Source organism: Erpetoichthys calabaricus, chromosome 13 (assembly GCF_900747795.2).
Source record: "Erpetoichthys calabaricus chromosome 13, fErpCal1.3, whole genome shotgun sequence".
In the NCBI taxonomy this organism is placed as follows: Eukaryota; Metazoa; Chordata; class Cladistia; order Polypteriformes; family Polypteridae; genus Erpetoichthys; species Erpetoichthys calabaricus.
The window spans coordinates 20,406,538-20,420,005 of record NC_041406.2 but is presented as its reverse complement, the minus strand read 5'-3'; the positions used below and the strand labels follow the sequence as shown (position 1 = coordinate 20,420,005).

General features: G+C 42.2%; 1 protein-coding gene across 7 annotated transcripts in view; it reads right to left on the bottom strand.

Annotated features, from left to right (window-relative positions):
* LOC114664022 (FH1/FH2 domain-containing protein 3-like) overlaps positions 1–13,468 on the bottom strand; it is a 722,250-nt gene that overhangs the window by 475,503 nt on the left and 233,279 nt on the right. The gene's annotated exons all lie outside the window — the stretch shown is intronic.

Genomic DNA, 13,468 nt, shown 5'->3' with positions numbered 1-13,468 from the left:
TCTGAAAAACTCTCAGAATTCTTAGTGGACCACTTATCAGATGTGTCATCAATCAAAATCACCATCCCTTGCGTTCTGAGATTCTTCAGGTAAGGAAAGCAGACGTTTCGAGGTATGGTATTTCTACTTATTAATCATGGCACTGGGCAGTAATGACGTGTTGTATGCTGGCTAGGGATGCACTGTATTTACCAGTACTGAAAAAGTACAGAAAAACCCAAACCCAAATTACAAAAGGGTACGGCACCAGGATTTTGGAATTTTCGGTACTGGAAGTAAACGTTAGGTACATGTCTATAAAGGGCATCTACTGCATTTGGGTATTTCTGCCCAAATACCTCCTTTGAGGGGGCCACCTCCCTATCCAGATGATCATTAAATCACCAGAGAGAGCAAACCACCTAATTCTGGTGGCCTAAATAAATGGGCAGGTTCAGTTATGGGGCACACTCTGGACCCCCTGGAGGTCACAGCATAGGACAGAATGAAAAAAAAAAAATGAGGGCCATGATGAGCAAAGCTGCACATCCTCTCTGTGACACACTAACACTGAGGACTTTCAGACAATGCATTATTCATCAGAAGTGTAAAGAAACGCTACGGGGGGCTCTGTTATACAAACAGTTATATGCGTGTGCAGTGCCTCACTGGTGCGGGGACTGCCAAGTCAGAGGCTTCCTTCCTTTTGAATTTTTCTTGCTTAATAGTAATTACAGTGTGTGTTCAGACCAAAGTGTGTGTTTCTATATTTATGCTTTTACTTACTTGTCTACATATTTATGTAATTATTTATTTTTGTAAAAAGCCACCATTTCCCTAAAGTGGACAAATAAAGTTCTATCTATCCATCAGCTATATAGTGCCTTTCATGTCTTTCTACCTGTCTGTTATATAGTGCCTTTCACATCTATCAGTTACATAGTGCCTTTCACATTTATCTGTTATATAGTGCCTTTCACATCTATCTATCTATCTATTAGTTATATAGTGCCTTTCAAATCTATCCATCAGCTATATAGTGCCTTTGTATCTATCTATCTATGAGATGTTGAACTTAAAAAGGCCACTGGCATAAACCAATCAGCCTTTATTTCATATAGCATGCAGACCACCACAACTGTGTTTATAAAACTCACATACTGCACATTCCTTGAATACAATTCAGTTTAACAGCAGCAAATTCAATGCACTCCTCTTATAAGATGCTTTATAAAGCACAATTTGCCGCACCAATGTTGGAGGTCACAGGGTGAGCTGAGGGATCTATTCCAGTACATGTTGGCCAGTATATATGTGAAGAGTGGGCACTGTTTTTTCAGAAGAAGGTCATTGGTGTGTGTGAGCTCGGGCACAGCTGCCAGGAGCTTTCCTTCTTCTGTGTATCAGACTGCAATGGTTAACTAAGTCACACCAAACAATAAGTTAATAATGATGCTTTGCTGCACCCTCTGCCCCACAGTTGAGAAGTGGGACGCTGTACCCAGTCATGCCACCACCTATTCACAGCTAGAAGGGTGTAAAGAACTACAGTAGTCAGCGCATGAGCTCTGGCGCTGGACGCCTGTCGTCTGACTGTCGGCGAAGTGCCATATTTGAGGGATGTAGATTAGACAAAAGCAAGAAGATAAACTGCAGTCGAAAGTGTCTGTTATCACGTCAGTATTATGAAGCCAGGCCAAAGGGACTCAAGTGTCGACACGCTGGCACAGAAGTTTTCTTTTATCTTCAGTAAGCAAGTGCCAAAAAAAAGACCATAAAATAACATACTTCTTAATTAGATTTATAAATAGAATCTGTGCAAGTATTAAATCTACTGAAATCTACACAAAATGAAAGGAATTCCATCACCTGTATTTTTACTGGGTTCTTTTCTATTTATGATATACATTGTGACCCCAGACACAAGTTCCAGGCTCTAATATAATAAAATACCTTACACAGGCTTCCCTTCAACAATCGCATAAGAACAATACAATCCACTCTTTTTCTTCTTCTTTTTCCTTCCCTTTCATTCCCTTCTTCCTGGTGTGCTTTGTCCACACTCCGCACCCCACTCCAAATCTCCGAGATGAGGCCAAGCAGCTTCTTTTATCTCAGATCCAGAAGCATTTCTGAGTCATGTGGAAGTCCCCATAAACTGGGATCACAAATAATCACAACAAACTCTGGCTACACCCGTGGAACCTAAAAGGGCTGCTCCATGGTACTACAGTTCCCAGCATGCCTTGCAGGTGTCCCCAATGATCCCGAGGCCCAGGGTTGCTGCCATCTAGCGTATGGAGCCTTTCCCGATCACTCCATTATGTTATCCTTCCAGCCTGGATTAAGGTCCTACTTGGACGCTGACATGCTCCTTAAATTGTTGGATTTTCCTGCCAACCTCATGGCAAACACAGGAAGAGTCCTGGACTAGGACCCATCCTGAAAGGGACGTCAGCCCAGACATCTTATCCAGGACAACATGTCCTACAAGCATCAAGTTTACTTAAAAGAAAACTCTGCTTAGGGGTCCGAGTGGGATTACTCGCTCACAGCTCTAGGGGTCCAGATAAGGATGTTACACACGTGTGAATAGGAGGCATCCGATGGGCTCAAGAGATGGTAATTACATGGTGGATCAGGGGGTGGCAGTGATCACTAATCCTTTCCATCTTTCCCCTGCAGACCACCCAAGGGAAATCCAGCCTAAACCTGACGACCCTACTGTGACATCTCTTTCTCACTGCCCGTCTAAATGCCGTCTTGCCACCATTAATTCAGTCCTGTTTTGATCTCAGTGTGTAAAGACCTGTGATTGCTGATATTTTTGCATTTTTTCAAGTGCCTACCCCAAACCCTTTTCTGTCTTCCTGTTGTCTTTTCACAAAGGTAACTGAAAAACTAAAAAAAACGGAATAAAACACAACTCTCAGCCAGCTGTCCGTATAACCTCCTGGCCAGAGGGGCCTCTTCTCTAGTAGGCCTATGATTTTTATTGACGTCCATCTCTTCATCCATTTCTGAACAGTTCTTAGGGGCTGGTCATGAACAGGCTGCCAGTTGATCACTGGGCACACTCACTCTACCATATTCAAGTTAGAGTCGCCAATGCATCTAAGATGTTTATATTTGTCGTGTGGGAGGAAAATCCAGAACCTTTATATTATATAGCGCCTTTCAGGGTGAATGAATGTCCATCTGTAAAATCATACCCCACTTTACGCCAAAGGGTCACAGGTCATCAGTCAGTTTCATCTTTCAAAGCATTTTAAAATGACTCTTCTTCATTAACCTTAAAACTACATCCCATCTGTTAGGAGTCAGCCATCTGGATCACCCGTCCCCATTTAGCTCCTTAAATATTACAGTACAATACATTTATTTCCATGTTTTACAGGACGTTAACAGTGGGGACTGAACTGGCAGCCTTCATGTTTGCTCAGTCCATTAGTTGCCTGGGGTCACTCTAGTTGGGCACACGGTGTGGTCTGGAAGATGAGCTACATGGACAACATGTGACACACTGCATGACCTTGAGCTGGTCACATAATACTGTGACAAGGTACAAAGGCGGGTGGCACTGCCACTTTACAGCTGTTGGCTGGGATTCTGACTCATTGGCCTTTGCATTGTCTTCATGCATGTACACGAGTCTCACCAGGTACAAAGACCAATTGTTATAGTGACTGGCCACTACGCTGGCCCAGCTGGTAGGAGCTGGTGCCTCTGTGTCCCATGGCATATTGGCTTTTCCTTCCAGGGTTGCTCCTGGAGTGACTCTGAAATGAAGCATAACAGGTTTTAGAAGATGGATAGAAGAATGGATGGATGGATGAAGAAGGCACGTCAGCTGGTTAGCAGCATGAAGACTCTCCATAGACCTTGAACAGCCCTGCCTCAGAGACCTTCAGTATGAAGACACCCGTGAGGATCTTCAGACGCACATTATGGAGGTTCAGTTATTGCATCCTTGTATATGAAGATTTTTTTCTTCTGTAAAACCCCCCCAAAAAAAAAGACCATTTATGAACTCCATCCCATCCATTTTCACTCCCTCTGAACTCTTCCTGGTATCTGGAAATTGCTCCAAATTCTAAGCAGACCATTTGTCAGATGTGCCATCAATCAAACTGGCGAACCAAATGCTAGGATGGGAACCAAGACGACACGCTCCCTGGTACCTGACAGATTACAAGATCATTCATTTTCAGACCGGGACACAGAGCCCTCTCTGTCTGTTCAAGGGAGAATCCGGCCTGGCACTACATGCCACAATCTCATGAATGCTTGGAAGATTTTTGAGGACTTTTCTGTATTTGGGCTTGCATGTATTTAATACATTTGTGTTTGATTTAGGGTTTTGGGGCGTGAGGATTCTGAGAGGCTAGTTTTTCTGGCTTAGTCACAGTTGACAGCAAGGATGGACACAAATAAAATGGGAAATTCTTAGCCAGTCTTCTATGTAAACTCCCAGTAACGTTGCTTGGCATACTGGTACAGGAAAAGTACTGAAAAAGTGTAATTTTAAAATGGTACGGTACCAGCATATTTGGATTTTCAGTACCGGAAATAAATGTCAGCTTTCCTCTCAATCACCTCGACAACAGCTACTGCAGTGCATGCTTCAATGTAATCAGGACTTCACAAGGGGACATTATTGCTTGGGGGACCTCCATGAAGTCGAAAGTGTCCGCTACAGAGTGATTGGAACTTCACAGGGGACCAAATCCCCTTTATTGCGATCAGGACTTCACGACTATCAAGAGGACAGTGATGCGTAGTTTGATATGATTGGGCGGTGCAACAGTGAGGTGAGCAATTGTGTGGTGCAACAGGGAGGACGGGGGATTTTGGGCTTATCTATTATTTGCTTTGGAACTGGTTTGGTACCGTTATTGAGGTTCAAAAGCTGTTATCGATACCAAAGTTGAAAGGTTAGTATCAATCCAACACTAATTCCCAGTCAACGGAGTCTTTTCTCCTTACACAGGGATATTATTTGCTTCCATCTCTTCATCTGTTTATGAAGCATCTGAGGAGCCAGTTACGGAGCAACCATAGGGCACGCTCACCCTGCCCTGCTCACATAACAGTTGATACAGGGCCTTCTTAACGCATGGGCATGCTGGGCAGTTGCCTGGGGGCCCCACAAGCATAGGGACCCCATGCTAATCTATGTACAGTATCTTGTGGCTTGCTGTTGATAAATAAATACTAAACTAAACTATAAATATTTGTCATTGTGTTACAAGTGGACATTGGCATTCACCTCTGATTTACAGTAGTACAGTAATCCCTACTCCATCGCGGGGATTGCCTTCCAGAGCCACCTGCGAAATAAGAAAATCCGCGAAGTAGAAACCATATGTTTATATGGTTATTTTTATATTGTCATGCTTGGGTCACAGATTTGCGCAGAAACACAGGAGGTTGTAGAGAGACAGGAACGTTATTCAAACACTGCAAACAAACATTTGTCTCTTTTTCAAAAGTTTAAACTGTGCTCCATGACAAGACAGAGATGACAGTTCCGTCTCACAATTAAAAGAATGCAAACATATCTTCCTCTTCAAAGGAGTGCGCGTCAGGAGCAGAGACTGTCAGAGAGATAGAGAAAAGCAAACAAATCAATAGGGCTGTTTGGCTTTTAAGTATGCGAAGCACCGCGGCACAAAGCTGTTGAAGGCGGCAGCTCACACCCCCTCCGTCAGGAGCAGGGAGGGAGAGAGAGAGAGACAGAGTTTGTTTTTCAGTCAAAAATCAATACGTGCCCTTCGAGCTTTTAAGTATGCGAAGCACTGTGCAGCATGTCGCTTCAGGAGGCAGCTGCACAGAAGGTAGCAACATGAAGATAATCTTTCAGCATTTTTAGACGAGCGTCCATATCGTCTAGGTGTGCAAACAGCCCCCCTGCTCAATCCCCCTACGTCAGGATCAGAGAAAGTCAGCGCAAGAGAGAGAGAAAAGTAAGTTGGGTAGCTTCTCAGCCATCTGCCAATAGCGTCCCTTGTATGAAATCAACTGGGCAAACCAACTGAGGAAGCATGTACCAGAAATTAAAAGACCCATTGTCCGCAGAAATCCACGAACCAGCAAAAAATCCGCGATATATATTTAAATATGCTTACATATAAAATCTGCGATGGAGTGAAGCCGCGAAAGGCGAAGCGCGATATAGCAAGGGATTACTGTATCACGGTTACCTCTGCAACCTCACATGCCTGTATGTTGTCAGAAAAACGACCAACAGACATAATAAATGTTTGGGGCAGCCACCTGTGTAATACGCACTGGCTTCAAAAGGTTGAAATTGAAGATAGTTGTGTACAAGACGGAGTTCAAAACAGAACTAAATAGGTGGATGTAAGATGGTGACTTTAAAGGCCGGTGGAGGAAGTGACATCATCAATGCCGGAACCGGAAGTGACATCTCTGGGGACTGGAAGTGACGTCATCACAGGCTCCATATCCGGAGGTGTCGTCATCACAGGCGCCATAAGAAATAATAATAAAAAATAACAGAAGTGATGTCATTACAGGCGCCGAAAAAACCAGAAGTGACGTCTTCAGGGGCGCTGGAGCCGGAGGTGATGTTTTCAGAAGGATTTCCCGAGATTGGTCTGCAAAGAACTGAGAGAGACAGTCAACGCACACCGCCGACCCTGGTCTGGCGTAGAATTCGGATTTCACGCACAACATGACGTAAAAGCGTACATGTTAACGTCACTTCAACTCAATTCTCTGCAAAGAAATTTTGCAAATGTTTGTGTTGAACACTTGATTAATAATAAATAATTCATAGTAATGTCATACTGTGTCATCTCCGTCTGTATGGTTTACCAATTGAGCATCATTTTGGTGTTTTTCAAGGCTCATGTTATATTGCTCAAACGTTTGTGTTGATTAATCTTTACTGTACAGCATGTTTTTAAATGTTTAAACACTGATTTTGTTGGAAGTACAAATACAATAAATATATGTTTAATTTTTATCGACCATTTACATTTTTATTCCTGTGAGTGATTGTGTAGGTAGGGACCCCAGTGCCCTGCTTTGCCCGGGGGCCTGTAATGTGATTAAGATGGCCCTGAATTAATAATGTACATAAGATGATATAAGTTTGTGATATGGAGGGAAAAATCAAGAATCTAAATTTTATAAAGCAACTTTCACAGTGAATGAACATACAGTACAGTGGATTCAGAACGTTTTGACACCCCTTCACTTTATTGTGTTGTAGATGTGATTATCAATGGATAGATTTGCCATTTGTGTCCATCAGTCTACACTCAATGACCGATCATGACATGTTTTCAGAAAGGTTTTGAGAGTTTACTAAAATATCAGAAATTGAAAGCTTTGCTGTGGCTCTCCAAATTGTGCTCAGGTGTATCCTGTTTGCTTGAATTCTCTTCGAGATGTGTCGACAACTTGATTGGAGTCGGCCTTATTATATGTGATTTTCTTTTACAGATGGACTTGCTCATGGTGACGTAATGAACAAGAAGTGAGGGGACACAAACTCCATGGGACTTGGGAATAAACTACTGAGTCATGGAGCTGAAGCAGAAATCTTGACAAGCTCTAAGAAGAATCTTCATGAGATGTCAGGCAGGCTTAGCTATGAGCTAAACAAACGGGCGCGATGGACTGAATGGTCTCCTCTTGTTTCTCACATTTCTTATGTTCTGCCTATGAACCCAGGACACCATACAGCCACTGCAAGGCAATACTGTACCTCTATTATTATTGTTAAAACTCAATACATCAAAACTTAATAAAAAGTGTTATAACTTAACCTCCTTCAAGAACTTTCCTCTTTAGTTCCCCTTTCCAAATGAAATCTTACTGACCTGTAGATAACCTCAAACTTAGTGCTGCGCTCACTCCGTTTAATGAATGAAGCAGACAGGCCTGCAAACAGCAAATACTGTGGGGACGGAAACCTTGTTTGACCCTGAAGCCGATGGCACGTTAATTCCAATTAGGGTTTGCTAATAGGCAGATCAAGCAAACCGTTTATTTCTGAAATCACACTGTGATTGATGAGCAAGCTGATGAAGGGTGGCTCCTGTGTTGGGCCTGGTGGTGAAGGAGTTGCTGCTGTGACTATCTAATGGAAGGCAAGCTAACAACTGGAGAAAAACTACAATCTCTGACATATTGTGTGTGTGCATCCAAATACTGTTATGTCTGTCTTTCTATGTGTAAATGCATAGCAAATACTGTATGTGTGTGGATATCAAGAAATTGGTTTATGCATGTGTCCATCTTATGTCTACAGTATATTGTATATACTCATGTAGTGCAAACTTGACTCACTCACTCACTATTTCCCATTTAGTTAAAAAGTTGAAATTTAGCAGTATGGCACATCTAAGCCAGTAAGTATCCACTAAGAAAAGACATTTCGCTATATCAGGGTTTAGGGGTAAACAGCCCCTGCCACAAAAGAAAAGCTAAGTTTCATATATACTCGTGGATAAGTTCTCCCACGGATAAGTCGGGACTTGATTTTACCGTATAATTTCCAGTATTTTATATTGTCGGTCGTATAAGTCGAATACGGAAAACTCACGCTATCGGTCCAAGAGATTATGATATGCTAACACCCACCTGACCACAGAGCAAGCAGCCTTTTTTTTCTATGTATTGTGCCTATGTGACCACACAGTAATACCCAAACTATTCCGAAGCGACGTTTGCTCTATTTTGTGTTTTTTGTATTTCACACCCTCATACACCTTTATCCTAAGAGCATCCCTTATCTACGATGGAGCGTTTGAAGCTGGTTTTAAATTAAACGTCGTTGAAGTAGCAAAAGAAATTGGTAACTGTGCTGCTGCAACAAAATTTGATGTGTCTGAGAAACTCATGTGAGATTGGAGGAGGCAAGAAGATAAACAAACAAAAAAAACAATTTAAGTGTCGCATTTTTGAACAGGCGTATAAGTCGGGGTCTGATTTTATGATCGATTTTTCGGGTTTCAAGACCCAACTTATATGTGAGTATATACAATACCCCAAAATTTTAAAAATGCCTTGACAGAATTGATCGAAATTCAGTAAAGTTGCTTAGAAAAGAAAATTAGCCAACATGTGTTTTTGTTTAATTGGTCGATATTTATTAATATTATGCTAACTTGTATGCTCTGCATTGCGCTGAAAATGAGATTTATGTAAATGAATAACATAGCAGAAATGACTGACAAGCCAAAAAGGTTGAAGACTCACTACTTCAGTTTAGCATACCCCGACTAGAGCTGCTGATTAGCTCTGCCTACTGCATTTCTGTTTGTTAGTCGATTGTACAGATGTATAAGTAATACACTAATTATTAACCATTACTAACATACTGTACATTCGGTTTCTGTTCTCGGTATCCCGATATGAGATTTGGTGCCACTGCTCTACTGCCAGGCGTCTCTCCTACATATGAAAAAGGGGCGTTGGAATCATCGGTTGGAAAGATTGTCTCATCGAGCTGGACAGCCAGCACAGACTCCACTACAGAATGACCAGGAGATGGTGCAGGTGGCCAGTTGGGCCAAGGTCTCCAGGACTGTGACTTGGTTATTGACCTTCTCTTTCACAGTTTTAATCTTCTCCTGTTTCCAATTGGTCACATTAGTTGGTGGAAAGATGGTGTTGGATTACATTTTTGTTTAATCAGTTTTTACCTTGTGTTCCAGTTTTGTATTTAGTATTCTTGTATTTTGAACTAGAATTATTCACAGTGCTCTGGGCCTGCACTCAGTGAAGAGTGCTATACAAATAATATGTTGTATTGTAATGTACTGTAAATGAAGATTCATCAGACAATAATATTCAGTCATGCACATCTGGTCATCACGTACCTACTGTAGCTGCAGAGACAGGAGTAGACCATGGCATGGTGTAGGGTTCTATACAGTATACAGGTACTGGAAAATTACTAAAAAAGCTACATTTTAAAACAGTACGGTACCAGCATTTCGAGATTTTCAGTACTGCAAGTAAACGCCAGCTTTCTTGTCAATCCTCCACTCCCTTATCTCCTTTCATGCCTCTGTTCCTTAGCACCCCCTCCCATTCCATTTACACTTGCTATTGCATTTTGTGGAAAGACAGCCGTTTGACTTCACAAAACAAAACTACACAGTTCCGACACAACTGAAACTTCCCAGCTATCAAGAGGGAAATGGTGTGCAGTGTGGAGCGATGGTGCAGCACAACAGGGAGGTGACCAACTGTGCTATGAACCAGAGAGGCTGGAGTATGACGAGGGGTTTTGGAGTTAGACATTATTGGAACCATTCTGGTACCAGTACTGGGAGTTATCCGTTATTTGCTTTAGAACTATTCTGATACTGCTACCGAAAGCTGGCATTAAAGTGTTTACCTCTGATCCAACACAAGCATGGTGTTCAGTTGCTGTAGCCCATTCACCTCAAGGTGCCACATGTTGAGTGTTCACAGCTCAGAATCTGAACCCAAACCACTGGACCCATGATGCAACAGTGCTACACACTATGCATCCCGGTCTTCTAAACACAGTGTGTGATGGGTCCTTCCTCTGTCATAACCCCAGGCCAGCAGAGCACTCTGAAGTACACTACATTAAATAGCACAACATTCACAAATTCACCTAAGCTAATTTAGAGTCGTACTTGGAAGTTTTGCTCAAGTAAAAGTAAAAATTGGGACTTATGAGACATTTAAAAGAAAATCTCTCTGCATTCAACCGCTGCAGACACAAAAGCTGGCCCACTGGGGGGGTTCACTGGACGACATCCAAGTCTAACTGTTTAGCTTCCCTCGAGACGGGCGTCTTTGACACTAATCGTCTGTACACCATGTAAAACATTAGCATTCCAGAGTCAAAATGACAGCCTTCAAATCAGAAGGAAAACACCTCTCCCCAGGAGGATCTGGTGGGTTCCATTTTAAAACTTTTCAGTCCAACTCTGACACTCTTGATTAACGAATGCAGGGCGTCCTGAAGCGCTAAGTGCACAAGCAAGGTCAGATAAGGGTGGAGAGATGGGCCTTGCTGATTCTTGGAAAGCTGCGCAATGTCAGAAACGGCACTCAAACTTCACTCTAGGACCCTGATGGTGAAAAATCAAGAGACGTCCTGAGAGTAAGAAAAGTGCCCACTGATTTTAACTTGCAACTCTGAACCCACCTGCTTCCCTGGTCCACTTACTGTATCTTGTTCAAGCATGGGAGAGCTGCAGGAAAATGACTAACTATTATAAACTATTAACACCCATAACAACACACTGCTGGGGTCTCATCATGTTCTAATTATAAACAAATGACATTCACCAGCGACTGGACGTATGCAGAATCCATATCAGAGTTCTATATTTAACTGGAGAGCTTATTGAGAAAGGCGGCAGTTAAGTTTAATTTAGTTACTGATTTAAGAGGCGCCGATATTCCACTCGGTCAAAGCCTAGCTAGCACATCTGAAAAAGATAACTGCAACAACACAGAAAAAAAAAAACAAACAAGCAGCACAGGTGGTACATTGGAGCAAGCAATTCCTGGCCAGATCAATGTCTGGGTAACGAATCTCCCCAAATCTGAATGGGTTTTCTTCTAAAGATGTGTGTCTTGGGTTCACGGTCCCTTGAGAGTGTGTGTGTGTGTGTGTTGACATACAGTAGGGAGTGTAACATAAATTAATGTGACCAAATTCTGAAACCCACTGAATTTATGGGAGACTGAAGTGTACCCCGGTCACTGAATAGCAAAATAAATAAAAAAAACTCTCTACACTGATTATCCCTATCAGTGCTACATAGTCTGATTACATTTAAAAGTAACAAGCAACCTAACGCAATACTAATCTTCTTAAAGTAAAAAGGCCTGCATTGCTATTATTATAATTGTTATTATTATCATTATCCCAGCAGCACTAGGTGTAATCAATGAAGCACACGTGTACCGGTATGCCACTCCTTTGCAGGGCTGAGTTGCACAGCCAAGCAGAAAACAGTGTGTGCTGCATGCAATCCAGTAACTTCTTCTTCATTCGGCTGCTCCCATTAGGGGTTGCCACAGCGGATCATCTTGTTCCATATCTTCCTGTCCTTGTCATCTTGCTCTGTTAAACCTCATCACCTGCATGTCCTCTCTCACCACATCCATAAACCTTCTCTTAGACCTTCCTCTTTTCCTTTTACCTGGCTGCTCCATTTTTAACATCCTTCTCCCAATTTACTCAGCACCTCTCCTCTGCACATGTCCAAACCAACCCAATCTCACCTCTCTGACTTTGTCTCACAACCGTCCAACCTGAGCTGACCCTCTGATGTCATCATTTCTAATCCTGTCCATCCTCATCACACCCAAAGCAAATCTTAACATCTTTAACTCTGCCACCTCCAGCTTTACCTCCTGCTTTCTGGTCAGTGCCACCGTCTCCCACCCATATAACATAGCTGGTCTCACTAGCGTCCTGTAGACCTTCCCTTTCACTCTTGCTGATATCCGTCTGTCACAAATCACTCCTGACACTCTTCTCCACCCATTCCACCCTGCCTGCACTCTCTTTTTCACTTCTCTTCCATAATCCCCGTTACTCTGTACTGTTGATCCCAAGTATTTAAACTCATCCACCTTCACCAGCTCTACTCCTTGCATCCTCACCATTCCACTGACCTCCCTCTCATTTACACACATGTATTCTGTCTTGTTCCTACTGACCTTCATTCCTCTCCTCTCTAGAGCAGATCTCCACTCTGCTCTGTTGGGCCCTTCAGCAAGGCCCTTAACCTGCAATTGCTGAGCGCTTTGAGTAGTGAGAAAAGCGCTATATAAATGCAAAGAATTATTATTATTATTATCATAGTACACAGGGACTCCTGTCTAATCTCATCTGTTAACCTGTCCATCACCATTGAAAGACAATAGACCAGAGTAAAATAATATGTACTAGTATAAATGCCTGAACAAATAACATGTAAATAACTTGTGACATAACATACGCACAAATTAGGGCCAGTAGTCCGAATTTAATTTAATTTAATAGAACCAGGAGTACTTGGTGCATGGCAGGAACCAACCCCGGATGGATGGGATGCCAGTCCATTATTAACACCCACTGCAACACAGGGCCAATGCAGAGTCACCAATTAACTCAACTAGTATGTTTATGGTGATGTGGGAGGAAAACCCAGTCAGACAAACTACAATAAAGAAAACAGAAATGAGCCCCGTGGAGAACATGCAGACCTTCGAGAACCTGACAGCACGGAGCGAGTCACCAGCGAGACGAACACAGGATTAGGCACATTATTAAAATGGATGGGGCACACATATCATCCATCTCTCTCTCTCTCTCTATATATATATATATATATATATATATATATATATATATATATATATATATATATATATATATATATATATATATATATATATATATATAGTGTGGTCCAGATCTAACTATGCAATTATTGCATTGCTTTACATTAAAAGTTGCATAGTTAGATGT